The 26,367-nt window shown below is 35.5% G+C and overlaps 2 protein-coding genes across 2 annotated transcripts in view; one reads left to right on the top strand and one right to left on the bottom strand.

The window, feature by feature from the left end:
- LOC128999113 (glucose dehydrogenase [FAD, quinone]-like) overlaps positions 1–6,945 on the bottom strand; it is a 38,623-nt gene extending 31,678 nt beyond the window's left edge. The window contains exon 1 of the mRNA XM_054425473.1: positions 6,835–6,945. The gene's annotated coding sequence lies outside the window, so the exon portion shown is untranslated. The remainder of the gene's footprint in view (positions 1–6,834) is intronic.
- LOC128999116 (flotillin-2) overlaps positions 1–26,367 on the top strand; it is a 344,453-nt gene that overhangs the window by 167,609 nt on the left and 150,477 nt on the right. The window lies entirely within an intron of this gene.

Below are 26,367 nucleotides of genomic sequence, written 5' to 3'. Positions count from 1 at the left end.
GGGAAACGTATACCTTCCTATTAGCGTGTACTCCTGCACTCGTCATTGCACCCTTTGGCAGTGACAGGACACGCGCACTTACCAGAGAAAGTGTAACATCCTCCAGTCATTGTCGAGCCGCGAGTAGCACTGGAGGACTCTGGTAGAGGAAGAAAGTTGTGAGTTGTGTCAAGGGCGTTAATACTGGGACCGGTTCCGCTAGTAAACAGGAAGCGAGCTGGACTTGCTCGTGTGTAATTTCTATTTATCACATAGGCACCGGTAGAGCCCCACAGGTTTCTCTGTGGCCATGCTTCAGTTATGTCACACAGTTAAATGCCACAGGAAATATTTATCCTGCTTGTCATCGCTGGAAAGTTGGCTGTGGGCTGATTGGAGACCTCGCTTCGAATTGGTTGACATTTATTTACTCGTTTCGTACTTAGTATCAGGTCTATTTAATGATTCTGTGATCAGAAGAAATTACGAGCTATGAATTTGTAAGTTTATAAATTCAATCATCCATGTAGCGGGAGGTTTGAATGGCAGGGTGTATTTTAAACCCCACTTTGATTCCGTAATGTTTAGCAACGCAATACAGGGTGATTAGTACTCAGTGTGACAACAATTTTTTGGTGTAAGTACAAAGTAAATGAAATGTGAAGATGCATATCAAATGTTCCAAGTCTAAAAATTAGCTTCCCAAAAAATTATTTTATGATTTTCAAAAATAACCACGCTTTTAAACTTAATACAGCGATTTCTCAATTACCCGTATATGGATTTGAGTAGATAATGTCATTTTCGTGTTCTACATTAAATTTTGAACAAGAATAATAGAAAATGACGGAGAATCAGTTGTAAAAACTACATTGTCAATAGATTCAAAGATAAAAATTAATATGTTTGATTAAAATTTAAAAAACAATGGTCTATTGCATTTTTCACACCCTGTATACAAGAAAGTGTCGGAATATGTTAAAAACTGCGGCATTTTATAAGCTTTCCAACCATATGCTACACCATTGAGCTTTATGTCTGCTTATGTACGCTTTAGTGGTTTGAAGACTACAAAGCATGGCTTCTTTAACATTTAAAACATAGAAAGTCGGTATGTATTAAGCACAGGTTGTATTTTTCTCTGCTTGAACAGTAAAAACAGTAAAAAACATCCATGTTTTCTGGTATTCAAAACACTAAAACAAATAAAAAAAAAACTAAACCTCAATAGGGTAGCTTATGGTTGGAAAGCGTATGAAATACCGCAGTTTTAACATATTCCGACACTTTCTTGTATACAGGGTGTGAAAAATGCAATAGACCTTTGTTTTTTTTTTATTTTTATCTTTGAATCTATTTACATTGTAGTTTTTACAACTGATCCTCAGTCATTTTCCTATTATTCTTGTTCAAAATTTAATTTAGAACACGAAAATGGCATTATCTACTCAAATCCATATACAGGTAATTGAGAAATTGCTGTATTAAGTTTAAAACAATGGTTATTTTGGAAAAACATAAATTGGGAAACTAACTTTTAGACTTGAAACATTTGATATGCATCATCACACTTCATTTACTTTGTACTTACACCAAAAAATGTTTGTCACACTGAGTACCAATCACCCTGTATAGATTATTGTACTTACGAAGTTGAGTTCTTGTGCTACACTGACACTCTTGTAGACTACTCGCCTATCTTGGCGACTGGGTCTAGTCTAGTATGACCGTTAACGAGGCATACGCATGTTTATCCTATTTGACAACACAATCACTTATCCATTGTAATACAGTTATGCAAGCTATCTGAGCACATGTGGTACGTGGAGGCCTAACCTACTTGTGCTGTAGAATGGCCCTCTAAGTGGAAGACAATACTGTAGTCGCTGTGACAACGGCACAAAGGGAAGATTGGCTGTGCTTTTACCTGTTATTGTGTTGTATGCGCACCGCGCTGCATGTATGTGGCCTAACTGTACACATCTGGCTATAGTCACATTCTCTTTGTTTTGATTGTGTAGCTTATAAAAATGTATTACAATTAAAATTAATTATATAATGTTCCCTAAATAGAAAGTGAATCTTCTCCAAGTAGGCCTAATCTGCTTGAATTGTTCTCTGCGTACAGTGGAATATCACTTTATATACACGCCCCTAACCACCGGAGGATTAAATTCTGACCTACGTTTTTAGAATAAAATAGAGATCCAATGCTCATGCCAAAATTGCCTCGGTCGGTGTAATTCTATAAATACTAATTGTTCGAAGCATGATCTGTAACAAAATTACTCTTGAAATCTCCTTTTACAGATTAATACATTACGAAACCAGTTAACTTTAAAACTTATGTTTGCTAGAATCACCTTTAGGTTGTATAGTGCTTGACGTGCGTGCCTTCTTCTGAACTAAATCGGATAATATATGACTGTCCCTTTGAATCGGTTGATTATCCTTTCTAACCTGGATTCTTCATAGCGTATATAGCTTTTAAAAGTTTCTGCACTTTTCTATGACAGATCCTCGTTATTTTTCATTTCTCTTATGCAATGCAAATTAATATCCGAACAAATCACTTCAAACTATTCCAAAGTTTTAATTACGCATGCATGTTAACCTTGACCATTAAATTAATTTTTTAAAACTTCGAAATGCTCATCCGACAACACTCTGAAGCTGAATTTGTTTTTTCCTTTTTGATAACTAATCTATAATAGTCGTGGCATCTAAAGTATTTTGTAGATCAACTGCAATACTTATAATGAATCGGACAAACGATATAATCACCAATCAAATAAAAGATACATTAAACAGAAACCTTATCGCGTTAACCTCCCAACGTTGCAAAAATTTTTTTAAGAAATTACATACTACTTTTGCCCGTATTCTCAAAGCATAGGTTTGTCCAAACTCTAGAGTCCAAATCTGACAGTGATCCAAACAATGGAAGACCGAACGAGAAGTGTAGGATCCTATAGGTGAAAGGCCAGGCGGGGTTAAAGAGAAATTCGTTTTGTAAGAGGTCATCTGTTTGAAATGCCAAAACCAGTTGCATAAAAATATCCCTCAAGACTTTAAGTATGGCCTGTAGATTGTGTAATAACCTCCTATAAGCTCATGTTTAACCTCTTCACTTTTGGCAGAGGAGGTTGTTACGCTCAACTCTGACACGGAGGACCAAAGTTCAAATCCTGCTGCGAACTCATTTCTCGTTATCTGTCAACATCGCTATGGCAGTTTTTGATGCCTTTCTTCACGGAGGTATTCAAAGATGGACTGTCACGATTCGTGGTGCTCTCGAACGGTATCATTAAGGAATGGCGAGACATCGGTTCGCACTTAGATTGCATCATTGAAGCCTACAGGGTACTTCAGATAGACCTAGTCTTCCTGGTGCATTAACTCTTATCATTCTTAAGATAAAACTTCCGGCTAGAGTCTATTTGGTATACACTTCCTCCCTGTAACTAAATATCTAGGTGTGAACTTAGGGTGAAGAGATGCAGCTTTAAACTTCTCAAAAATAGCTTTCCTCGAACAGGATTATATTAATATACCCTTTAAAAATATATGGGCAGCTAAAATAGTATACTTTTTGAGACGATTCCCCAAGACAGTCAATAAGGGTTTTTAAGACCAACCGTTAAGGCTATGTTCCTTTAAATATTCGATAATTTTATCCTTAATGTTATTGTAAATAAAGATTACCACATTAGAATGCCGGCAAAGTAATATTTATGTACAGGGTGTCTGGTCATCGGTGTTACAAAATTATCTTGGTACAAGTACAAAGTAGATGAAGTGTGATGATGCATATAAGAGGTTAAAAAAAAATGCATCCCAAACAATTTTTTTTAGTTTAAAAAAAATGACCATGTTTTAAGCATAATCAATTTCTCAATTACCTGTACAGTATATTGATTTGAGTAGATGATGTCATTTTCGAGTTCTACATTAAATTGTGAATAAGAATAATATAAAATGATGGAAGACCAACCAAAGATTAGGTCTATGATTAAATAAAAAATAAAAACATTGCTCTATTGCATTTTTCTACACCCTGTAAACAAAAATGTAGCAAAATATGTTGAAAACTGTACCATTTTATAAGCTTCCCAACCATATACTAAACTATTGAGCTTTATATCTGCTTATGTTCGCTTTGATGGTTTGAAGAATCTAAAACATGGTGTTTTTTTTTTTTTACATTTGTAAACAATAGTCGGCATGTATTCAGCAAAACTTGTATTTTCACAACAGTAAAAACTGTGAAAAAAGTTCTCTGTTTTCTAGTATTCAAACGACTCAAAACATTATTATTATCAAAACAATAATAATCTAAACATCGGTGATGTGGCATATGGTTGGTAAGCTTATAACATGGCGCAGTTTCTTATATATTTTGCTACCTTCTTGTATACAGGGTGTAGACAAATTCAATAGAGCAATGCATTTTAAATTTTTATCATAGATTTTAATTTAAATCTTTGGAGCTATTAACAATGGAGTTTGTACTATTGATCCTCCATCATTTTATATTATTCTTATTCAAAATTTAATGTAAGACACCAAAATTGACATCATCTACTCAAATCCATTTACAGGTAATTAAGAAATTTCTGTATTTTGTTTAAAAAATGGTTATTTTTGAAAAACTAAAAATAATTTTTTGGGAAGCTAGTTTTTAGACTCGAAACCTCTTATGCATCACACTTCACTTACTTTGTACTTACACCAAAAAAGTTTTGTAACACTGATGACCCTGTATAACTTAAATATTGTGTACAGTTGGTAAATCGATGATCCATTGGCAATTTATTATCGCTGTTGCAAGGATTAAGTGTTTGTTTTAATGTTTTCTGTTGATTATCAACTCTCTTGAAAGCCTTTCGAAGGTTATGAAACTGGACACCTGGAAGGTGTATCCTAAGTGCGGCTATTTGAAACTATATCGTTATGGCCATGTACATTCATCGTGGAAATATATTCCACAATGAACAAATGTCAACAATATTTATGTGAGGAATTTTGGATGGTCAAATGACAAAACTTATCTCATTCCGATCTTATATTATACCCAACCCTTAGTGCAAATATGACGACATAAAGTTAATACAGAAACAAATACATCGAAGAAATACGAATTAAAAATTTGACCTATTGATATTAGTGGATACAATAGGCCAATTCAAAGGTAACCATAATGCTGTAAAAGACCATTGGCCACTTAGGCCATTTAAGTACCCGGCTTTTACATGAGTTTATTAACAGTTACAGACTAGCTCAATTCAATATAAATATTCTATTACGGCTAGTTTTATTTTTAATCTGACTCGTCCACCCAAATAAATTTAAATTAGGTGAAATATATAATATTTCAATGCGAAATTATGCGTTTCGAACAAAAGCTCCACTACATTGAAAAATATAAATCAAAAATATTGGTTTGTCATTCATAGATTGTAATAATACCGTAACCGTTTACTTTAGGCAAAAGATGTATTAGAATAATTAGAACTATGACAAAATAATGTGAAGTACCTATATCAAATAACATCGGATTAACAGTTGCCTGGCAACCGCAAATTGTGTCAACCCCTGCTACTGCCCTTAATTTACCTACACGATTATGGACCGTTTGGAGGGAACTGAGTAGGAAATTTTCAACTTATTATTGCCAAATGCAATTAATTTTTACACCACCGCATTCAAAAACGAATATGGATCCAGGGGATGGTAATTTGTTGGCCTACTGGTCAATTGTTTTATATCCAGAAGCCATTTACGTGTGGAAATTTAATTGAGAATTATAAAAATTGTGGAACTCTACAGGGTGTCTTTATTGTAATTTGCCAAAGACAATTAAAACATAACGACTAAAACCAACGGAAATACTAAACCTAATAAACGATTAAAACTGTTTTTTTTTCTTTTACACATTGATTTTCAGTGATCTTGAATTGCGATAAGAGTAACAATATACTTTAACAAATCCAATTATGTTGTTTATTAACTTCAATGTCACGTCAAATTTGATACCTGGATTATTATATTTGATTTGATTTGTAAGATACTTTTGCACATTTCGTAACGGATTGTTATCCTCAATGCTATTGCGATTGATATGGTAAAACTAAGCGCTTGATTAAATCATGTTCCGCGATTATTGAGATCAAGCTTATCGGAATGGAATTTGATTTTAAACCCTTATACAATTATATTTTATTTAATCGAACTATCGTCTCACAACGTTTAAATGTTCTATTAAATTTGTAAATTATAGTTTTACTTGCAAAGATCCCTTCTAAGTATTTTCTCGTCATCCATTACTTTTGTTTCAATTATTTGTTGTCTTGGTATGTCATTATAATATTTAATAAATATATAATTGATATGTTTGATTTCTATGTAAAATGTTATATGTACTTTATTGGGAGAATATGTACAGGTAGGGCTTTAAATTACGATTATACTATCATTATTTTTGTCTTAATTCTTAAACCAACAATATTTTTTTGTTCATTAATAAATACATTTTAATTTATTCATAAACTAACCTACGTCATTTATTAATGTTTATGTTTTTCATAGAACTTATTATTGTAATATAACCCCAACATAAAAACCTAGTAAGATCCATCTAATTTCCAGTCATTCAATATTTTTAAATCTCAATTTACAATTATTGAAATCTTTAAAAACGTAGTTTTTCGGATGAGTATTTGGCGAATTGGGGAAATAGTTCCTTAATGTTTTGTGACTCGTTTACCCTTAACCCAAATGTCAAAGATTCGAATTAAAACATAAATGTTTAATCTGTATTGTGTATGTACAATAAACATAGATGAAAGTATTTACCCGGCTGAGACACAGCGGCGCATGCGTAGTAACTCACTGTACACTCGTCCTGCGCACACCTACAGCCACACTACAGACTACAGAGCTACACTCTCACTGCTGCCACTGACGACTGACGACTGGCGACTAGCGACTATAGCCGGGTTACCTCCCTTCACCTTAGCACCACAGTCCTCAGTCCTTCTTGTTACATCACAACACCATACCACTGGACCACGAGTGTACAACTAGATTGCGGTAGACCGAATATTGAGGACAAACACTCTCACAAAGTGATTTACCTCAAACCGTGGTTGCACTGGCTACTTTATAGCATGATTTTATATTACGTGTGTACTTAGTTATTTGACAATATTACGGCTTTCCTACGAAGCGATAAATATGATCCGATTGCCACCGCTACCATATTGGATTACCGATAATACTTTACAGGTTTGAAAATAATTTCCCCTTTACTGCAATGAAAACTGCTGTTTTCAGTACTTTAAGTTCCGGGCCAAAAGTAGTTCCTTTTCTCCATTAGACAAGAATTACCTAGAGTCTAGGATGTTATCTGGAAATTATTCAGATTTTAATTGTTCCACTGATGTTGCGCTGAAGTCCAGATTGATACAATTTTACTGCATCAAAATGTAAATACCTCTGTATGTACTATCAAGTTACATTATAAAAGGGGAATAAAAAGTCAAGACCCCCATTTAATATTTTTCTAATTAAATATACAGAGATATCCTTTTGGTGGTCGTGGGAACTTAGCACAAAGATTCATTTTGTGATTTTGAAAATTTTGAGTGGCCCCCAAAAATGGTGGATTTTTGGGGTAGATGTAAACCCTCTTCAAGTGACAAATCATTTTGAAGTGTTAAAAAAAAATAAGAATGGTGAAAACCACAACACGCTATCTTTCCTCTATCCAAAATGGCAGCCCGTCAAATCTATTGAAGTCTATACTTTAAAAATATAAGAAATAATCAATGTAATGGTAATAATGGCTACTATTTTGGATAGAGGAAAGAGCCTGCTCTGGTTTTCACCATTCCTTAAGTTTTTGTAAACCCTTCAAAATTAGATGTCACTTGAAGGGGGTGTTCATTTAAATATTTTGAGTTGCCCCCAAAACCTCCTATTTTTGGGGGATACTCAAAATTTCAAAATCAGAAAAAGAAACTTCCTGCTAAGTTTGCACGACCACCAAAAGGACATCTCTGTATATTTAAGTAGAAAAATACTACATGATAGTCTTGCCTTTTTATTCACCCTGTATGTTCCACTACAATAACATTGCAATCTACCTTTGACCTGCAATACCTCTTTTGATAAAAACACAAGTTTTGTCTATTTTATTAGAAAATCCTACCGACGAAATCCCTTATTGTTGTCCAAGAAATTCTTACTTATCGTCATAAAATATTGGCATTTTCTGTCACTCTTGTTAATCTAACTTGTATCCGTGATGACGATGTTGGTATGTTGCGGTACGCCAGAGACTGAGCTTGTGGTCGTCCGTGGTTTGGTAAATACAGAGATTAATTGACAAGCCATTCACCTTCGCTTACTTTCATTTCCATTCATACCTCAGGTTCTATTTGTTCAGTGTAGCTCTTGCAATGTTTGTCTTTGCCATGGTCAAAAAATCAAACATGGTTTACTACTTAAATTACTTGGATGTCATCGTAACAATATCAACACAGCAAGCAATAAATGCAATAAGGTGAAATAAATGCGAATATGATTTAAATATATTTATTTTTTACTCCACGACAATGCCATTTACAATAAAAACCATATAAAGTTAATACAATCAATAAATAGTCACATTAAGGATTTTCTGTTGTTTGTGTTCATCCTCAATCATTTACATCAATGAATTAATTAAGGTGACACAGTACTCCCTATCCCGTCCATGTTAAAATTGCAGTTTTTAGGTACACATAGCTTTTACAAATATTAACCTATCAACTTGAAATTTTTGTACTAAGTTTAACACATTATTAACAACAATAATATGAAGCAAAAAAAGTTTTTGAACAAAATTAAATTGTTTGGTATGGGTTTAAAAGTTTTATAAAATATTTTGTAATTTTTTAACATAAAATATTTTTTATTTCAAAGGTTTTTGGTTGTCATGGAAACTGGTTCGTAGGCCTATTATTGTTCCTTATCATATGAGGAACACACACACCAATTTTTATTGAAATTGGATTATAATTGAGGAAGAAAAGTGTACCTGACTAAAAACCACTTGACTTTCTGAAAACGACAAAAGTACTCCCTGTCACGGGTAGTAGTAGGACCCTTGGGCATGCTAAAGTAAGAGTGTATAAAAGTCACTGTATAGCTTAAAATAATTTTTTCTTCCAAAATATTTGGTATGTACGTGTTCAGGAAAGTGTGTTCTACAAAACTAAATAATAAAAAAAAATAATATTTGACGGCGTACCCTCTGCATCTTGATTAGTAGTAGGACCTTGGACATGCTAAATTAGGCTGCAATAGTTTATAAAAGTAGTTGAAAATTAAAAAAATGTTCTTCCTTAATTTTTATTATCTACGTGTTCAGAAAAGTCTGTTCTACAAAACTAAATAATAAAAAAAAAAATTTTTAAATTTTATATTTGAGTACTGTGTTACCTTAATAATCTCATACTTAACAATAATATAATATAAATCATTACATATCTTTTATCGATATGGTTAATATTTTTTTTCATTTGAATTATACAGGAGTAAACATTTCCACAATTTTCACTCTACTTTTATAAAAAAATTATTAAAAAAATAAATGTCTATAGTAGCAGTTAATCGCACGGGATGTTACTGTATTTTCAACCCTCATTCATTTTCCAATCTCGACTTGTCTTAGTTCGTTAACTGAAAGTAGTCTTGAAAACGATATTTCTTTTGCGATTCTCTAGTGATGAATTATACCATCATATAACTTAGTTTAACTATAACGGAAGGGTTGACCCTCAGCGTTACAATGAGCAACTACAATATGTTATAGTAACCCTTTATATTAGAGAAATGCTAAACTTAGCCTGAAGACGCAAGTATTCTGTACAGTAGGTTTTACTGATAGTCTCTCTCGTGGAACAGTGTGTATTTATAAAAACATTCGCAGTAAGCCAGTTAAAACATTGAATGAAATAGTCAGACCCCCTAAAAGCTAGTGGCTGTGAGTGTAAACATTTCGAGAGCAAATACTTGAGAGAGGCGAATTTGAGTCATGGAGACAGCTAGTTTTAGATAGCTGAATCTAACCGACAGGGACAGAGACTTGAGTGGTAGATTGTTCAACATCTTTGGTGCATCTTCTCCTACAGTTGTGGTTTGTAATTGAAGCGCAATCGTTGAAGAATGCGTCGTACTGTATCAAACCTGTTGGATGTTGAAGTTGCAGGGGCTTAACATCTATAAGGTTGCTGAGTATTCCTTATCTCATTTGGTTTTGGTATTGCTGATGGTCTATGTTTGATGAGTCAGATAACCATTTAGAATCGTGTATGAAGTTGCTGTTGTTTCAGTGTCTAGTAATTCGTTGAGTATTCTTTATTTAATTAGTTTTTATCTCGGAAGATTTACTTTGTTTTATTATTTTTAGAGTTGTAGGTAGTTATTAGGTTTGTCCTTGGTTGGGTAATTATTTTTTTTATAATCTCGAAGATTAAGAATTGGATTATGTTATAGTTTGTCGATGAGGTCGAGAACTAAAGTTTGGTGTACCCTTGTTTATAATTCCGTCTATACATTTACAATTAAAAGAAATTCTTCAAACCCTGTCGTTTCTTTAAATTGTACCTAACTTTACGTTTGTAAAGTGGTGCATAAGTACGGTGTTCTGTAATTATCTACCCGTGAAGTCTTTTAATGACTTACATCTATAGAGTACATCTTAAATGAAGAAGCCGGTTCCTAGCATCAAAATTATGATATAAAGTTTATTGTTATGATAACTGGAATATTCCATACTAGAGAAATGCCAATCGTTGTGGCCTGAGATGATGAGTTGTAGTTGTGGTGAGGTGTCACGACCCGAGCAGTCGTGGCAGACCACTGGAGATAATATCTTAACTAATGAATCCTCCAGTTCCATCAATCTGTCTTCAGCGAGTCCTCAGCACTGCACCCAACTAGAAGATGCTGATGTAGCGGAGATGATAAGGGTAAATACCCGTTAGTATCTTGTTCAAATGATTTGGCAGCGAAGACTTTCTTGTAAAGAAACAGCGATCATGATTTGTTGGATCGTTTGGCGTTTGAATTTCGTGTTCTTGGTTGGCCAAACAAAAAATATTCGCAAAGAATATTGTTATTCCAATCAAATAGTAATGGTTGCCGAAAAGTTTTATGATTATTTTTGAGTCGAACTGTTAGTTTCTCTGGAGCAGGTGGATTGATTGAATTAAAATTTTATGTTTATCAGAAGGTCAGCATATGGATCGCCACCTCGTATTTCGGTTACCGTTATACTTGTAGCAATCGTGATCAGAACACATACTTCCATGAAAGAATTCTAAGAGGTTCTCTTAAACAAGTGTTAAACAACGTTAGGTATTTCCTCGATAGATTTTCACTTCTTTTCTCCAAAGTTATGTTTGGACACCTTTTTCAGATCGGCATCTTTGATAAGCCATTCTTGCCTTATATCATTAACATTTTGATAAGTCTCCTCCGTTGAAATGCAATACTTTGAAGGTTTATTGTTTTATGGCAGGTGAAGATTCACACCGTATTGATTGGCGTGACTAAGTGTGGTGTAACATTAATGGAACCTTATCTTATGCTGTGCTCTATACATCACGAAGATAAAGGTTTGTACTCGTCCAGCTCCTAAGATCACAACTTGATAGTGTTCAGACTAGGAGTGTGAATCGTTCTGAATATCTCAGTAGAAGAAAGCACTCAGACATATGATGAGGAAGTGCCGATCCTCATAGTCACGCCAAATAGGTAAGTTCGGATGAGTTAAGACAGCCGGATCACGAAGCAGTTGTACCGCAGGGCAAAAATGACAGATGGAAAGCACGGGCGACGGTGCATGGTTGCTGGCTTGCGGCTGCCCAATGTATACTTGATAAACGCTCTCTATTGTACGTGTGCCTTTCATTGACTGCCAGTCATTGCTTCCTGCTTCCGTGCACAACTTGAATGGTGTTTGGTGGCTCTTCATCACCCGTGTCACGCCGTTCGAGTTGGTACTCGTCAGATTTATGTTTTCTAAACGACAGTACACAAACACTAATCTTATATTTTGCTTGAAACAGTTTGTGTTTTGTATTTGTTTCTTCCTCAGTTGATCATTGTAAAGATGATTTTATTCTGGAAATTCTTCTTCGTCCAAAGATTGTTAGGAAAACTGTGGAAGGTCTGATGAGCTGCACTCCTTCATTCTGCGGTGCCTCTTTTGTAGTTTGAGTTTAGAAACACCATTTGTGACCCACATAGTAGGGAACCCTACAGACAAAATTGCTTGTAGTTGTCCAATAAACCCTTTCCCAGGGGACGGAATGGTATTGACGAATCTTTAGGAATGAATCGTCATTACAGTACATTTGCTTTGACATGTGAATGTTTGAGCTCATTATAACATGTTTACCATATACTGTATCTCTCGTATGTTGATGAACCATGAAGACATTGTGAAATGTGTATTTGGAGTGAGGATTTGGACAATACTAGAATTTCACCTAACGGAAGATGCATTTTATCCGAGCTGTTATTTAAAGAAGCTCAATGTTTAGTTCCAGATGATCACGCCCTTAAGGTTATAACTCAACTAAAAGAAATGTCTTGATGAATCAAAGTTTTATTTAAGGCAAATATTTAATGGTTCATTCTTAAGTATCTTAATTTCTGAGCACCTTTCTATTACTTATAGGCTTTAACCATCGAACAGTTAATTTAAAGTTCATCGACGTAGTATTCTGTAACATAGTATTCTTAGCTCTGCCTCTATGTTTTCTTAACGGAGCCTGGCTTAGTTTATTGATAATAACTTTATCAGGATGTTTGGTCTTTCACTCATTCCCTCCTCATAAAGTATCCGATCATTTAGTTTTTCGACCGGACAATCGAAGTGAATTTCACCTAACGGAAGATGCATTTTATCCGAGCTGTTATTTAAAGAAGCTCAATGTTTAGTTCCAGATGATCACGCCCTTAAGGTTATAACTCAACTAAAAGAAATGTCTTGATGAATCAAAGTTTTATTTAAGGCAAATATTTAATGGTTCATTCTTAAGTATCTTAATTTCTGAGCACCTTTCTATTACTTATAGGCTTTAACCATCGAACAGTTAATTTAAAGTTCATCGACGTAGTATTCTGTAACATAGTATTCTTAGCTCTGCCTCTATGTTTTCTTAACGGAGCCTGGCTTAGTTTATTGATAATAACTTTATCAGGATGTTTGGTCTTTCACTCATTCCCTCCTCATAAAGTATCCGATCATTTAGTTTTTCGACCGGACAATCGAAGTGAATGTCCCAGAGTTCCGCTCTGCTGGTGATATTAGTGACCATCAAAACTGCCGTCACTTCCGATTTGAAGTATCAGGGAAAGTATTGAAGCCTGTTTATGATAAACGGAGATTCGTGTTAAACAACCACACCATTTGATATGTTAAGAAAAATAGTATCCATCAATTAAAAACTAACATTGAGTGATTAGTTAGAAATAATTAGTATAAATGGTCCGTAGACGCGTCAGATGTTTTAGAACAAGTATGACCTTGGCAAATAGTTCTAAAACAATACAAATCACGGAGTTGCATCTTTTATCGTAGTTATTTTAGGTATAAATGATCAAATATTTCGTAAATCTTTCTCATTGTCAAGTTAGATTGTAGCGTACATCATGTAATATACGTCCGTCGCCCACTCCAGTTCTCGACATAGCATTCCATTCCCAACAGCTGTATGTTGTTGTTGCCCAGCGGGTTATTATTGTCAACACATCAGCTGTTCCACGGTGGATCACTTTATCACAGAGGTACTTTCCTCCTCGGGAAAGTCACTGACGATTTCCACTCGACCATTTTAATACTACCAGTACGAATCGGACGCTCGTGGGAAGTCGCAGTCATGTGTTTGCTATCTAGCATCTCCTGGGACGACGCGGAAGTACCTTCGGAACACTTTCTCCGTAAGGAATATGTTAGGGTTCTGGGAACAGTTTAATTCCTTCACGTCGAAGGTGATCCAACGCCACCTTGTTGTAAGGCTAGAGTAAATTACTGACAATTAAATGATTGACGAATCCACGAAATCAGCGAGTTTTGTGAATCGGAGCTATTCCTCTTTTTAATTTATTTTAATGAAATGTTTTGTCGCGGAAGGAAATTTTTATCGCGTAATTTTTCCTTTAATGCATGAGGTCATTAATTAATACGAGTAAAATCACTTTAAAGCCAAAATTTACTCGAGTAATTAAAAATTGAGTAACTGCAGTCAACAAAGTTAACTCAACTTATATTCCCTACTCGTTTTACGACTTCTAATTATTCTACAACTCCTTTGTACCCGCATACGGGTTATTCAAAGCTGATGACTTCTTTACAAAAATATAAGAACGTTAAAAGCCAATGAGGCCATCCTCCCTGTGTGAGACTTACAATAGTAGAAAAGAAGGCAGAAAATTTAACCTTCGAAATTTAATAAATTTTTTTTATAATATACTGTAGCTTGTCATGTTAGCAACAGTATTAAACATAAGCTTAAACATGAATTTAAGTTACCTTGTTTTATATACTATTTAAAATTGAGATAACCAGTTAGGAAATTTCGAAGACGACCTTTAAAATGTTTTCTCTTTTTATTGCAGACATCACGAGGACCCCATAGCGTCGGTGAAAGGTGCGAAGGCAACATTTTTCCAAAAAAACCGCTCAGTATGCGAATATTCAGTTGTAAAATGTTCACTGGGAGGTTTCATCTGGCATTTCTCTCGCCAAATCTCCCACGGTTTTTGCGATGAGGGTTTTGACTAATCAAGTAATACGCATGCGCACACGCTGTCAGAGGCACGTAGCCCAGGCAAGCGACGTTAGTGCGTGTTGTACAACCTGTACCTCCAACTTCATGTGCTAATCAAGTCTTTATCGAAGGTAGTAACCTATAAACAAAACTTGGATCTAAATATACTGTTGCTAAACTATTGTGAGATGCTTTTATATTAAAAAGGAAGACCAACTACAATGGGTGTAGGCACTTGACCCAGGCTGTAATCCTCTTAATCACGGTCGGTTGACCTGTCAGTTCTAGGTTCGTGTCGAACGCTTCCGCATCATACAGTGCATATCCGAACTGTTCGCGGCAAATTGTTAGCTCTATCACCGTCGCTGTCAAAACGTTTCCGTTGTAGGTTAAATTTTAATTAAATTTAATTTAACTATCATAACCTAACCGAACTAACCAAACTTGCTGATAATGAAAAATCGAATGAAGGTTTACAAATAAAAAAATAGTTCTGTTCATAAAATAAAATTACAAATGCCTAAAATCCCATTTTTAATTTTTTTTATTATAAAATTAAACTATCATAACCTAACCAAACCAACCAAACTTGCTGATAATGAAAAAATCGAATAAAGGTTTCCTGATCGAAAATATTTCTGATCATAAAATTATAAATTCTAACAAAAGATGTACAGTTAAGAAGTAATCGCATTCTAAGCGAAATCTTTGACAAAAAGTTAACGCCTCCGGTAGGATTCAGAATTCTCGATTCCTCATCCCTCCTCCGGTGACCACTACCCTCAGGCCATAAATCAGGGGATTAACCCAGACAAAGGTCTGGTCTGCTGTCCGTCTCCCCAACTACAATATACGGTACATTAGGCATGCAAACTGCAAATGTTTCGTAAAGGTTTTATTGTAAAACAAATTGCTTGTGGATTGTTTTTTTTTTAAAGACAAATCTGAAGCATTTAATTTGATGAAGCTTGCAATGTGAGCAAATAAAAAAGCAGCACAGAAAGGTTTCAAAATTCCCTTTAAAACATAATTCTGTTCCATTTGATAATCTATCTTTTTAAGATTGTGAATTAACCCATTTGGAGATGAGGGTTTAAACTAAATAACCATGATAGGTTTAGGTGTCGCTCGGAAGAGAAGAGTATTTTAATTTTAAAGAGGTCAATTTGATTAGAAAGTTACACCGGAGAATGTGTCTTGTGCTAACAAAGGTTCGAAGGACTCTCTACCTACAAATAAACTTACAAGTCTTTGCTTGTTTGGTTCATTAGCACTATGGAACTGTTAAGGAATGTTTGGAATGGGTTTGTGCAGACAACACCGCTATCTCTGCAAAATGAATCCATCTCTTTAGACAAAGGTTCTTTTCGTAGATAAAATATTTAATCTTTACCACCACTAGTAATAAATGCAGAGGCATTCGTGTAATATTTGGACCCCCGGAATTGTGACAAACGGTCTAGGTAGCCTACCAGGACTGCGCCACCATCTAAATCAACTTCCCCTAAACGTACCGCAACTGCGCCACGTCGGCTTTTCTTTTGTAATTATAATTCTGAGAAACCATCCTTGCTAGTTTAATTTTAATGAAACAAGATTAATAAATCACCAATGTTATCTTTCTCATCAATTATTGTGGCCCGAGTAAGCTCATTATACCAACCTTTTTGAAAATAAAGAGCTGAACAGTATTATTAATGTTAAGGTGATTTGTGAACGTTAAAAAATCAGCACGTGCCCTTCCTTTTACAGTAAGTCTTTTTTCTATTAGATTTTTAGGGTTCTCATAAACATACCTCTTCGCAATATCTTCTTTTTCAAGGATATCCTTGAACCCTTTTCTCTCTTATAGATTGCATAAACACACCCACTTTTCGCTAGAAGCTAGATCTTCCTTTTTAAGTATTCCTCTTCCTCTCCAAGGGGTTTCTTCTACATATCCTGACGTCTTTTCCTCTCTTGGAGTTTATTAAACATACCATTATCGTTATATTTATTAAATAATTTATTCGCGTCTTTTCCTCTCTGAGTTTTTGTGGAGATCCGATACCATTGAAACTTCCGTCTGTAAAGGCGAACTGCAATGAGCTTTCAAATAATGCTGTTTTCCTTAGACTTTTCGTATCAATTATTAAATGTTCTTTTGCTCTTTGCGCAAATGCCTAACTTCCTCCAACTTACTTCTATCGATAGTCCAATGACGACTTCCTGTATTCACAGGCAAAACCCTGTTATTTTAAATTTCACTCAACTGAATGTAAGAACATTTTTCTCACCTCGCCAGTTCAGCAGTGGCAAAGGTTCCTCTGTAATTGAATTATCTCTACCTACTCGTGAGCTTAACGAGGTGCGCACGCGCATGCCACTGTAAAGGTCTACCCAATCCCATGCTTTCTCGTCACCCAATTTCCTCCTTCGTCGCCGAGATCACACATCATTATCTTACAACAAGCTTTAGATGCTAGATGGAGTCACGAGGTAGAGTATTTGGACGAATTGTCTTTTAAACATTTCCAATCTCAACTATAATTAGTTGAGTTAGCTTGTCTAGGCTCTGTTATTTAGATGAGTACCTAGAGATATGCCTATACCTTTGTCCAATGCAACCAAAAATAGCTTGAAACATTTATTGTATTTCTGACCTCAATCAGTGTATTAAATCAATTTGTGATGGGATACATGTGTATAGTTGAGTTGTACCGATGAAAGAATGTTATCCACCCAATTAAGTTGTATATGAGATTAAAATAACACCCTTACCATAGGAAACCTACAAACCAACCGAATTTCTATTTGCCTGATCGGATTTTTACTATATTTCCTTAAATTTGCTGCTACAGGAAAGGTAGTAAAGTGCGTTTCTAGTAAAAACGAAAAAGCTTAGTATGAAATAAAAAATAAATTTGCCAAATTTGATCAAAATATATCAAAAAACAAGAAAATTAGAATAGCATGGGAATGGGAATGGGGTGGGGGGTGAATTTCTAAATACCCCAAAAAAGTACTTCACATTATCCTAGTAACGTGTATCGAAGCTCGTTTAAATATATGCAGCCGTTAAAAAATTAAACATGGGGGACTATTATGGGACACCCGGTATTTATAACTAGTAGTAACATTTGTTACTATAACTAAAGCAATGTAACACTAAAGTAATTTGTACTTAAATGTCAGTTGAACTAATGTTTAGACCATTCATTCCCTACATTTATCGGGAAAATAATCTGACCTGTTGGTGAAACCATGATGAGTCCATTTACCGAGTTTCTTCTGTTGAGCAATCCAAGAATAGAGATCTTCGGACATAATGATATATTCGTTGAGCTTCCGGGGTCAGAAATGCAAATTGTCCACAGAAAGCGATCTGTTTGCGACGCAGAACTCATCACTTTGGGCACCATTACCATTACCCCTTTCTTTTCCGCGGGGACTTTTCTATTGGTAATGTCAGCCAGAGTAGGCCCATGTAGACTTCTCACCAGCATAACATGGCTTCTCAGAAGACATTGGCCAAAATTACACTATCTCTGAGACTTACAAGAAACGCTTTATTGAAACATAATCCAATGAAGTTTTAGTTTGTTAAACACAATAATCCCTTTGGACGGCAAATTAACTGTATTTGTTTTTATTAAAAATCTTAAAAGTGTTTCAAATGTGTCAGGTGTTAGTGTTTAGTGTTTTTAAAATTATGAAAGTTGATTGGTTGATTGATTAAAAGTCTTAACTTGACTCAGCATGATAAAAATATTTTTTGTCTCAGAGTTTAGCAAATATTCCTAAGATTTCAAAAGGAGGTCTTTTCAAGAAAAGGGCCACTACTCGTTTACAGTGTTGCGGTTAGGAGTCAAGTTTAGTTTATGATAGTCACTAACAGTATTCAATTTCAAATATTTACCTCTTTTCTAAAAACATGAAAATCAATGACGAGTATAAATTAAAGTGCAAATGTTTGCCGTAAACCTCCTAACCACTGCAGTGCACTGTATAAGAGTGGCGGCCCTCTTCTTAAAAATATCCTCAAATCTCTTCTTATAAATACCCTCAAAATTTCAAATACGAGTATTATTTCAACATTCCAACCAACAAATGCACATTCACTTTACTACCTGTCAAATTCCCATCTCTCAATGCTAGATTGGGATTCAAGAGAGGAATTCTTTCTTTCCATCAAAAAGTCCTTTGAATTCCCAAGATTATGACTTTGACGAAGATGATAATGTTTCGCCGATTGAACGTTTTTCTTAATTAATGGACCTTTATTCAAACTGTTCTTACCCTACATGTTCGGGTCAATAAGTAACGTTGCTACGGACCGAGAAGTGTACTTTTACACCGTGTTTGTCAGTGATGAACCTCTAATTTGCCTGTTCACACAATGTTGATGTTATACAACACACGCCGAGGCCGACAGTGTGAGACCATTGTGAGACGTGTTGGCTGTGATGAGTCCACACAATGACTGGTCGTGTGAGACTCGTACTCACGCACAAGCCTTGTTGTGAGTCTGTGAAAGCCCTCGACATCGTGTAGACTGTTGGCGCTCACCGCTCCAGACGCTAACTAAGAAAGTCGAACTATGACCTTGTAGTTTCACTGTTACCGCGCTTCGTGCTAATTGTAGAGCGGTGGACGGTGATGATCTGGTGACCGTTGCCGAGTGCGCCTGCGCTGAGCCTGAGCAGTAGAGCGGTACGAGGTGGGGAGCTTTCTCCGTTATTACGCAACGCAACGGTTCATACGTAGGCTGCACGGTGCAGCAAGTGACATAACTTATGGCTCACACTGTATATTTCCTGTCATTAGTCCTCATTGACATGCGTCTCACTTCGCCTAGGGAGGGTATGTAGTCCGAACGTGATAGTCCTCTGTCACAGTAATGTGGGCTACCTTTTGGAGCTTGGGTATTTCTGAAACAAAATGTTTGCAAAACTTACAACAGGCAGAAAATTATCGCGTCTATTCAAAAATATACCACTATCCTTGCATGATGTGGTGTGGCGTTTAGAATAGGTTAGGTAAAGTTGGTTCATTTTAGTATGTTAATGACAAACAAGGTATGCCTACCATTTACATTATATGCGCTGTTCTAAACATATGAAATAAGAGGACACGAATACGAATTGACCCTCACAGCCTTTTTATGGAGAAACAGTATTTCATGGCATGCAGAGGAGTGTTTAGAGCACTATCCCGTACGTCACAACGGCTATGGATAAGGCATGGTATATGGTTATCAGATAAGTCTTAGTGATTTCATCTCAGAGATTCCTTAGTAAATAGATAGTTCTAGATAACCTAACACATACCTTATCAATGTGGTTGGACCAGTTCAACCTAGAGTCCAGCCAAAACCCAAGCAGCTTAACGGCTTCCTCATGATCAGCCCTCAATTTGAGGGAGCACATCAATGATTAAGTCTTTTCTTCGTTTATTTTGAAGCGACTCGCAACAAACAAGAACATGGCCTCAACAAGTAATCTGTTTCTCTCAACAGGGTAGTGTCTTTCCCTCTGGTCACCATGATGGTGCATGGTTGGTGTCATCTGCTAAAAGGAGGGTGCAGCCGTTCAGCCAAAATTCATTTATCGTTATGCTAAACAAATGGGACGTAACACCGAACCTTGAGGATCGCCATTGGGGATACCTTGGACATTTGAGGAGATTCCATTCACTGACACCAGTTGCCTACGATTTTCTAAATAGTTGCAGGGAGCACAACACTGGACCGTCAATGTCATATTTTTTCAGTAACCCTAGAAGGATGTTATGGAAAACAACATCAAACGCCTTACTCAGATCACATAACCTCAGCATGTCAGAGTAATTACACTCGAAGGCATCTGAGATGAGGTCAGTCAGATTCATTAGGGTTGTAGTAGTTGAGCGCCCGCTTCGAACGCCGTGCTGGGCGCATCCTAGAGCAAGTTGTTTCCATCAAAATATTCAATCAGCTGCCTCTTCATTACAGTCTCAAGTACCTTACAAAATACAGGCAAGAAAGATATGGGGCGGTAGTTTGACGGATCTGAGGGAAATCCCTTTTTTTTAATCGAAATTCATAATTTATACATTTTACACATTAATAATCAAGACCGACACTAAAAATATTTTCCCTCATGAAGGTTTATATCGTATGCCTCTATTTTACATACGACAATGGCATCCCAAGCCACTAGAACCCCCGAGGTATGAAGCACCAGCCAGCCGAGTCACCTGTCCTACATCACGTAGGCCTACACGGCAGGGTCTACCTTACCTACGTCTGCCGTCTGCCGCTTTCTCCCAACCCCCTATTGCACAACAGTTGCCTAATCTTGTCGCGTGTCCACTACACCAAGGACATTCTCCCATACAATGTATAGGATTCAGGCTGTCTGAAGCGTAGATTCAATTTGATTTACTATTTACTACTCGCTATTCGGGGCGGCTCAAAATGACTGGGATGAAGCGTGCAGGAATGGACATTGACAATGTAAAATCCATCAGGAGCAAGCGCCCCGACAATCCTTTTATCCATTCCGATGGTTGGATTAGGGATTGTGAGTAAATTGTACATAAGCCGATTAGGATACTCAACGGAGATTCTAGGTCTACTGTTGATAGTTGTATTAGTGACTGGTTGAGTATTTTTACGAAAATATAAGAACAAACATTTATTTCGTTATATCAATTTTTAATGTCCTTTGATAATTTCAGTCACACCTTGTAAATAAAACGCGTTTTAAGAATGGAATATTATGTATTTTCCGAGTTTTCCATAATTATTTTTAATGACTATACGTTTCAATTTAAAGTATATCACATTATTTTGCAATATTGTTGTTTACGAATTTGTATATACCGAATAAAAAAAATGAAACTCCCCTAACATTCGTATAATTTAAATTTAATGAGTGTTTTGTAAAAAGTGTCTTGTCTTACGTACTACAGTAAGTTACTGGGCATGGGTCAGTTCCAACACACCGGTTACGTGCCCAATACACGTGCCCAGTGCCCAGTAAGGCGGTCGTTTATATAACAATGCGTGGTGTACAGCATTATAATATATGGGGCAATTCTTACAGACTGTTACCTCGTTATTTGTGGTCTTGGTTCATATTAGACTAATAACCCATTGGTTTAGATATGTGATAATACCATTACCGGGTTATCAGATGAGATTTTTCTATATATCGAAGAACTCACTTTAATAAAATTAACACCAGAAATGCATCGTACAGTTTTAATTGGAAAGAAGTTTAATAATTGGTTCATGCATTTCCTCAATTTACTGTTAAGTAATTTGCCATCGTACCTCTGTTCTTGAAGAGCGATCCCGCTATATATTCTCGCTTATATTCTTTTTTCTATTGTTAGGTTAGGTTATGTTAAAATAGGTTAGGTTAGGTTATGCTTTTCAAAATTCATTGGTGATTGGTGTGATTTGAACCTGCAACGAGGGCTGAAGATTTGTCTCTGTGCAGTCCAAAACGAATGTTTTTACATCTCAAAGTGTAACATACGTATCACATTACCAGTGTTTTACTAAGTTTTTTAGTGAATAGTCTTAGTAATAGGTTCAGATAATAGTTTCCAGATAATAGTAGTCATCTGATTGAAACCTGTCATGAGTGTATAGCTATGTAGAGTTATTGTAAGTTCTTCAAATTATAATCGATTCATTAGGTCAGTCATGCTCGGGTTGTAAAAAAACATTTTAACACTTCAATTCCTCATAGAACACTCAAGTATTTAGATGAAGATGAACGATAAGAGCGACGAAGGTATTTCAAATGAGATTCCTTTATATTAGACGTAATAGTAATATACGAATAGTCATTTCACCACCCCAAAAGCCCCGATTCATCAACAAGCTTACTTTTGATGTAGAAACTATGTTTTTTTTGTCCTAAGACGCTAGGCACGAGCCCGGGATTGTTTCTCACATTACTTCAGGCTAGACCTAGGGGCTGCGGCATTATCACTAATATAAAATCCATTGGTGATTTGGCGGGATTTGAACCCGGGACCTCAGGCACCGAAGTCCCGCGCTCTAATCACTAGAACAGCTCGCTCTCCCATTTTTTGTGACTTAGCAATACTTAATATCGCTTCTCGGCCTTTTGGTTAAAATCAAAGAGTAGAAACTATGTTAGAAAAAGTAGGAAGTAAATTATATTTCCCTTAAGTGTGTCCATTATGTTGGATGGGGATGCAACAATAGAACGCATCTGACCTAGAAACGAATTATTTACAAGTGGAGTACTAGAGAGGGTACATTGAAACATTGTAACTGACCAAAACTACTCTGTTACTCTATTTAACCTTTGGGACCTTCAAATATCATCGACAATGATATTTCCGGTTACGAAACATCGTCGAGAAAAACCGCACGATAATAATACAACACAACACAGCTACTACCCCACTACGTAGTCCTACACTCGTCATATAGGCTACGCCCTTATTATAGACTAACGTAATACACACCTTGGGCCGCGAACCACATTATTATTACTGACCGGTCCGTCTGGTGGTCAACTTAGGAATTCCTTCTGAAGAATTAAGTAACGGAGGCAGCATTCAGGTGGTGTGGTCAGTGTTATATCATCTGGTAACACAGGTCCCGTGTCCTTGCAGCTTTCGGCCTTCGTCCTACTGGAGAAAGTGTCTTCTCGTAGTCGTTCGGTTGTTGATTGCTACATTTCGACAGGACCAAACCTGTCTCAAGAAAATACAGTACCTCAACATGTATAAGCTTGATAGTAGTTATAGTGTGGTAAAATTAGTTTCGTTATTGAGTTACAGGCCTTATTAAATGATGTATGCTCGTATGGTTAATGCAACAGCTGATACAACCAAAACAACAAACAGCTGATAGTACGAACAGCTGATTTTGTTTGGTCAGTAACAAAGCTACACAGATCATCTCACTCCATTCTACATCCTATGAAAGTGAAAAACAGGTGAACCCAAATAGCGAGGGTATCGACGATTATACTTTTTATCAATTTACGCTTCTCTATAAAGGTTAAATTATATCAACGTCCCGGCTGAAAGTTAGGGGATGTACTTTGCTTGCGTTACAAAATAATTTTCTTATTGAGGTTCTTGTGTGTGATGGACTTAATAAGCTTTTTGAAAACAATGTTTGACGCGGAAATTAAAATGTTTTTATTCAGGAGCATTGTGTACTTAATTTTCGTATAACTTATTTTATTATTTTCAAATATATCAGGTGAGCTGTATATGTATTTTACTATCTACTTTAGTGTACCATGTTAATGAATTTGTATCCCTAAAATCTACAGATTAAGATTCTGTACATCCACTATGTTTTGTAAATATATTCACGATTTGCATTGTAGTATTTTATGACGATATGTTGCCTTATAGCTTGATTATAATGGGTGTCCCCCCAAAAAAACTTAACAACTTTGTCTTAGTGTAAATATTTTATTAACAGGCTTACACAAATTTTAATTAGCACACATATATAATTTTTTTCTGGATATAAGTGTGATTTAAAAATTCAACATGGCTTCCATTGTTGGCAAAATACATTCAATACGGTTGTCTAACCCTGACCACACTCCATGTCGCATTTCATTGGTGATGTTGTTGAAGGTGGCATTGACTCTCAATCTCAATTCGAACATTGGGGGCTTTCGACTCGGTCTTGTTTTTTCAGCTTGGACTTTGACAAAACCCCAGACGAATGTTTTTGTTTCAACAAACTGAGTTTGTTCATTCAACAAACTGAGCTTTTTCTTGCACGTTCATGGTGTGATGTTTGACTTATTGCAGGTTATGTTTTGAAGTTTAAAGCTTTGAGTGACAACATTGATACAGCTTATACATGCAAATGATGTGGAGAAAACTGTATGAGTTCCTCTATCATATGGTAATTTTTAAAATGATCTATGGGTGCCTAAATATGGCTTCAAATCACACCCTATAGCTTAAATGGCATCCTTGATCAATAATGAAACTTCAGTAAGGTGTATTTGTTAAATAAAATATTAGAGACATACATACTTATTTCTATTTTGTAATTTCTTTTACCTATAAGTTACAATGTCTTGTTTTTTAAATCGTTTTGAACTATAAATTTAACACCTCCAGTAAAGAGTAAATGGTTTGCGAAACAATAAGTGAAAGTGCAAGTTTGTTGTCGCATTGTTTTCCTTGTAAAGATCGTAAACAAGAAAATGATTCTGAAAGGCGGGCCAATGGGTTTGGCGGGCCTTTTTTCATTGTTACACAACCGTCTCTGTTTGGTAACTTGTATTTGGTTGCAACTAAAAATTACTCAATCTGAAATTTTGAACATCGAACCACAAGCCTTAGTTTTTGCAAACTCTAGACAGTAAATCCAAATAAACATTATCAAATAAGAGTAAATGCAAACAAACTAAACATTATTTTCATCCACAATAGGTTTACTATAACATCATTACTACCAAGATTAGTGATGTTTTTGATAATTTCTACATATAAGACACTGCGGGCTTTAAAGTACTAATGTTTGTGACTGAAATTTAAAGCTTCCATTACAAATTAAATTATTAATGTTCAGTATGCGTTTTAGTCTGTCCTTGTTTACTTTCTCGTAAATATAGACATCAAAAATAGATTTGACAACTCTTCTTAAACTGACTATACAAACGGGAATGATCTGTCTTATATTAAGCTTTTTATCATTTTAAGACTAAACGATCCTTTTAGTGTAGGGGTCCCAGCCAATGGTCGTAAATCCAGGGGCCATATTTTACACAACCTAACCAAACAGGGCCAGAGGTGGCCGGTCTCCGTTTCCCCTTTTTTTATCGGCTACCATTTCATTGTTCAGCCTCCTTAAAGCAGAAAATTAATGTAAAAAAACAATTAATACACACAAAGATTTAAGGATGTTTATAAAAAATCAGTTTGACATTATCCAACAATGTCAAATGTTAAGCTAGTTTTGATACTTTTCATTTGACTACTTTTTAAGATATGTACAAGAGGTATAACGTATACTCAGTTAAAAATAACAAAATAAATTAATCTTATGAATTAATATTTATTATATAGGGTAACGACACGTCATTAAGACAAGTACTGTAGAAAGCATTGCTCAAGCAACAACTGGGGGACTTTTACATTTTCCCTAACCCACAAACACACAACTCAAGTAAAAGTAAATTAATTAATTCCAGATTTTATACTTCATGACTCAGAAAAACTATAAAGCACTATGAATAAATGGTACATATACGGGGCGTCCCGTTAGTGACGTAACATTCAGGAATAGGTTTGTAAAACGAAAACGAAGGATAACATTTTCCAAAAATGCGTTTTTAGCAACATGTGCAATCTTTTGGGGTTTTTAATGTTTGCTCAAAAACTATATTAGATATCTTTATGAAACTTAGTATACACTTTTATCAAGTCACAATCTATCTCAGAAAATAATCAATAATGAATATTTCTTTGTTTCAAAATGACGGTAATTTTAGCTTTTATAACTTAAATTACTAAAATACGGCTGATAAAAAATCAAGAACATTTTTATTTAGCATTTGCATTTCCCTAT

This window comes from Macrosteles quadrilineatus, unplaced genomic scaffold (assembly GCF_028750875.1).
Source record: "Macrosteles quadrilineatus isolate MER2022 unplaced genomic scaffold, UCM_ALF_1.0 Scaffold_7__1_contigs__length_78375512, whole genome shotgun sequence".
Taxonomy (NCBI): domain Eukaryota; kingdom Metazoa; phylum Arthropoda; class Insecta; order Hemiptera; family Cicadellidae; genus Macrosteles; species Macrosteles quadrilineatus.
Note: the sequence above shows the minus strand (reverse complement) of the source record. Positions and strands in the feature narration are given on the sequence as shown.